The sequence below is a fragment of the Arachis hypogaea genome, chromosome 13, assembly GCF_003086295.3.
Source record: "Arachis hypogaea cultivar Tifrunner chromosome 13, arahy.Tifrunner.gnm2.J5K5, whole genome shotgun sequence".
NCBI lineage: Eukaryota > Viridiplantae > Streptophyta > Magnoliopsida > Fabales > Fabaceae > Arachis > Arachis hypogaea.
In genome coordinates, this window is record NC_092048.1 from 42,232,695 (window position 1) to 42,238,052 (window position 5,358).

Below are 5,358 nucleotides of genomic sequence, written 5' to 3' on the forward strand. Positions count from 1 at the left end.
AAGAGAGAGAGTGTAAGTGTGTGTGATAAACCTTAATTTTAGGGTTTATCTTGTGTTGAATTTAGTAGATTTTATTAACTTATCTTATATTTATTCAATAAAATAGCATGATTTTGTGAATTCCTCCTAATTTGTACTTAAGGTTAAAAACATATTTTTTAGACTCTTAATTTGCTAAATTTAATTCACTTTAATTTCATTCGATGCCTTGATGTGTTTGTTAAGTGATTTTAGGCTTAGAAGGTAAAGATTGGATTGAAAAAGTGAAGAAAAAGCATGCAAAGTAGAGACTTCATGAAGAAATGAGGATTTGGTGGAATTCATGGCCACGCGTATGCATGCCTCACACGTACGCATGAGTAGAGATTTCGTCAAGCCATGCGTACGTGTGACACTCGGCACGTACCCAAATTCAACTCATTTCTGAAGTATTTGAAGCCAAATTCAGGAAGGAAGAAGAGGGGAGCAATTAGTGTAGCTTAGGAACCATGCTTTAGGTCATTTTCTAAAATACTTGGCTTAGTCTTAGAGTAGGTTTTTGAGCATTTTTTACTTGGAAAGAGAAGTTTGGTAATCTTGAGTCATTAATACCCAACTTATGTTGGTGATCTAAAGTTGTTAGTTAGTCTTATTTCCATTGATGTTACTTATGGATTATGATTAACTAGGTCTACTTGATCTTCTCTCGATGTTGGAGATAATGTAATAGGCTTAACTCTTGATAAGTATTGTGTAATGATTAATGACTAGGATAGAAAATTTTGATTCTCAATTCTTGCCATAAATGCTTCTTTAGTATTTGTTATCTTTAGTTGTTTTCTTTATTTTATTGTCATTTAAATTCTTGCCTTTTTATCAACCCACCCTCGTGAATCTCATAACCAATAATTGAGCATTCGATTGCAATTTTTAGGGAGAACGACTTGAGAGTGATACTCTCGGTTATTTTTATTGGGTTGAACTCGTGACAACCAAAACTAAACTTTGATGGAGAATCCATTACTGGTCTAGACTATGCTTGCAACAAAGAAATTCTTTTTATTGAGAAATTCTAAACTGACATAAATTTTATCATCAGAGAGAGAGAGAGAGAGAGAGAGAGAGAGAGAGAGAGAGAGAGAGAGAGAGAGAGAGAGAGAGAGAGAGAGAGAGAGAGAGAGAGAGAGGTGTTGAGGCAGTGAAAAACTGAAAAACTAAATGGGTTATTATGGTGGTAGAAGTGGAGGTGGTAAGGACAAAGGTGTTAAGTCAAGATTTGAATTGGTACTTTATGATGATAAAAATAGTTAATTATTTTCTATTATAACATAACTAGCCATTAATACCATAGTTGTAAGAACCGAAATGGTGATCGAACCGGTCAGGTTACTGGTTCACTGGTTTATTGGTTCAACCGATAAACCGCAGGTTGAACCGGTAAAACCGATTTCACGTAAATAAAAAATATAAAATACTATAAATAGTCATAAACTTATTGTTTTCCTTTTCTAGAGATAGGTGCTGGAACCCTGGATTTTTGTTGTTATTGCATCTCATTACGTTCGATCTCGTCAAATTCTCTTTCAACATTGATGAGCGGATAATTTATACGCTTTTTGGCATTGTTTTTAGTATGTTTTTAGTATATTTTAATTAGTTTTTATTATATTTTTATTAGTTTTTATTTAAAAATCACATTTCTGGACTTTACTATGAGTTTGTGTATTTTTCTGTGATTTCAGGTATTTTCTGGCTGAAATTGAGGGACCTGAGCAAAAATCTGATTCAGAGGCTGAAAAAGGACTGCAGATGCTGTTGGATTCTGACCTCCCTGCACTCGAAGTAGATTTTCTGGAGCTACAGAAGCCCAATTGGCACGCTCTTAATTGTGTTGGAAATTAGACATTCTGGGCTTTCCAGAAATATATAATAGTCAATACTTTGCCCGAGATTTGATGGCCCAAACAGGCGTTCCAAGTCAGCTCAAGAATTCTGGCGTTTAACGCCGGAACTGGCACAAAAGCTAGAGTTAAACACCCAAACTGGCACAAAAGCTGGCGTTTAACTCCAAGAAAAGTCTCTACACATGGAAGCTTCAATGCTCAGCCCAAGCACACACCAAGTGGGTCCGGAAGAAGATTTCTGCATTAATTACTGATTTCTGTAAACCCTAGGCTACTAGTTCTCTATAAATAGGACCTTATACTATTGTATTTTCATCTTTGGATGTTTAGTCCCTAGACCTTGGAGGCTGGCCATTCGGCCATGCTTACACCATTATCACTTTTGTATTTTCAACGGTGGAGTTTCTACACACCATAGATTAAGGTGTGGAGCTCTGCTGTTCTTCATGAATTAATACAAAGTACTATTGTTTTTCTATTCAACTCAAGTCTATTTCTTCTCCAAGATATTCATTCGCACCCAAGAACATGATGAATGTGATGATTATGTGACACTCATCACCATTCTCACCGATGAACGCGTGACTGACAACCACTTCCGTTCTACATGCAAACAAGCTTGAATGTGTATCTCTTGGGTTTCTAATCTAAGATTGGAACCTTCGTGGTATAGGCTAGAATTATTGGCGGCCATTCTCCGTGGGATCGACCCTTACTCACGTAAGGTATTACTTGGACGACCCAGTGCACTTGCTGGTTAGTTGTGCGGAATTGTGACAAAGTGTGATTCACGTTTAAGAGCTCCAAGTCCTTTGGCGCCATTGTTGATGATCACAATTTCGTGCACCAAATTTTTGGCGCCGTTGCCGGCGATTGTTCGAGTTTGGACAACTGACGGTTCATCTTGTTGCTTAGATTAGGTAATTTTACTTTTTATTTTTGAAATTTTTTTTTTAAAATACAAAAAAATTTTCTATTTTGTTCTTCAGAGTTTTTAAGAATGAATTCTAGAGTTTCATGATGATCTGTTGAAGTCTAGCTGGCTGTGAAGCCATGTCTAATCTTATTGGACCGAGGTTTCAACTTATCATCACAAGAGCTTGTTGATTTCTATCAATTTTGCTGTTGTTAGCAATGATCTGCTAAAGCTTGGCTGGCCATTGGCCATGTCTAGTGTTTTGGACTGGAGCTTTCATTGAAGACTTGGCTGGCTAGTAAGCCATGTCTAATTCCTGGACCGGAGTCTTAGACTAGCATTGCAATGATTCCTGGAACTCTTATTAAAAATTTTGAACCCCTTTATTCTCTTTTCCACTCAATTTTCAAAAAATCACAAAAAAATTTATAAAATCATAAAAATCAAAAATATTTTATGTTTCTTGTTTGAGTCTAGTATCTAATTTTAAGTTTGGTGTAAATTGCATACCTATAATTTTCGAAAATTACATGCATTATGTTCTTCATTAATCTTCAAGTTGTTCTTGATGATTTCATTGCTCTGATCTTTAAATTCTCTTGTTTTGTGTGTTTTGTTGTTTCTCATATGCATTCTCAATTTGTTAGTGTCTCTTATATGAAAATTTTTAAGTTTGGTGTCCTGCATGCATTGTTTGTTTGATTTGAGTTTCCTAAGAGTTGTATTTTGATTGTTTCTCATCATTGAAAAATTCAAAAAAATTCTCAAAACTATGTCTTTTCAAGTCAATAATACAGAGAATTGAAGATTCAGAACATTCAGCAAAGGAATCAAACAGAAAAAGCTGGGCGTTCAAAACGCCCAGTGAAGAAGGAAAACTGGCATTTAAACGCCAGCCAGGGTACCTGGCTGGGCGTTTAACGCCCAAAAAGGTAGCATTTTGGGCGTTAAACGCCAGAATGGATGCCATTCTGGACGTTTAACGCCAGGATGACACTAGAGGGAAGATTTTGTTTTTAATTCAAATCTTTTTCAAATCATATCTTTTCAATCATATCCTTTCAAAATCAATTTCTTTCCATTTTTTTTATTATTATAATTTTCAAAAATCCTTGCTATAATTAATGATTTACTTCAAAATTTTCAAGTTGTTACTTGCCTATTAAGAAAGGATCAAATTTTAAATTTTAAGAATCATATCTTTTAATTTCTTGTTAGTCAAGTAATCAACCTTAATTTTTAAACTTTCTTTTTTAAAATTGATGTTGAATCATATCTTTTCAATCATATCTTCTCAATCACATCTTTTCAAAATTAACTCTCAATCATATCTTTTTGATTTCTAATTTCAAAATCTTTTTCAAAAATCACTTAATTTCTTTCCTAATCTTAATTTTCGAAAATCTCAATCAAATTTTCAAATTTCTTTTTATTATTTCAAAATCTTCTTAATCTATTTTCGAAAATTCTTCTCCTCTTCTCACATCCTTCTATTTAAGGGACTAACACTCCTCCTCAAGGTGCAATTCGAACTCTATCCTTCTTGATAAGTTCGAATTCTCTTCTATCTACCTCCTCCTTCTATTCTTCTTTTCCTCTGATAGCTCAAGGAATCTCTATACTGTGACATAGAGGATTCCCTACTTTCTTGTTCTCTTCTCTTTCATATGAGCAGGAGCAAAGATAAAGGCATACTTGTTCAAGCTGATCCTGAACCTGAAAGGACCTTGAAGAGAAAGCTAAGAGAAGCTAAAGCACAATTCTCTCTAGAGGGCCTAACAGAGCTTTTCAAGGAAGAAGAAGCTATGGCAGCCGAAAACAACAATGCCAACAATGCAAGGAAGGTTCTTGGTGACTTTACTGCACCTACTCCCGACTTCTATGGGAAAAGCATCTCAATCCCTGCCATTGGAGCAAACAACTTTGAGCTTAAGCCTCAATTAGTTTCTCTAATGCAACAGAATTGCAAGTTTCATGGACTTCCATTGGAAGATCCTCATCAGTTCTTAGCTGAATTCTTGCAAATCTGTGACACTGTCAAGACCAATGGGGTTGATCCCGAGGTCTACAAGCTTATGCTTTTTCCCTTTGCTGTAAGAGACAGAGCTAGGACATGGTTGGACTCACAACCTAAAGAAAACCTGAACTCTTGGGAAAAGCTAGTCAATGCCTTCTTGGCAAAGTTCTTTCCACCTCAAAAACTGAGTAAGCTTAGAGTGGAAGTCCAAACCTTCAGACAGAAGGAAGGTGAATCCCTCTATGAAGCTTGGGAAAGATACAAGCAATTGATCAGAAGGTGCCCTTCTGACATGCTTTCAGAATGGAGTATCATAGGAATCTTCTATGATGGTCATGAACTGTCCAAGATGTCATTGGACAGCTCTGCTGGAGGATCTCTTCATCTGAAGAAGACGCCTGCAGAAGCTCAGGAACTCATTGAAATGGTTGCAAATAACCAATTCATGTACACTTCTGAAAGGAATCCTGTGAATAATGGGACAACTCAGAAGAAGGGAGTTCTTGAGATTAATACTCTGAATGCCATATTGGCTCAGAATA

At 35.8% G+C, this 5,358-nt stretch overlaps 1 non-coding gene across 1 annotated transcript; it reads right to left on the bottom strand.

The window, feature by feature from the left end:
* Positions 1-5,006: 5,006 nt before the first annotated feature.
* On the bottom strand, positions 5,007-5,114 carry LOC112738962 (small nucleolar RNA R71). Its single transcript, XR_003169908.1, has one exon. It is a non-coding gene; the product is annotated as a small nucleolar RNA R71 (small nucleolar RNA).
* Between the last annotated feature and the right edge of the window lie 244 nt (positions 5,115-5,358).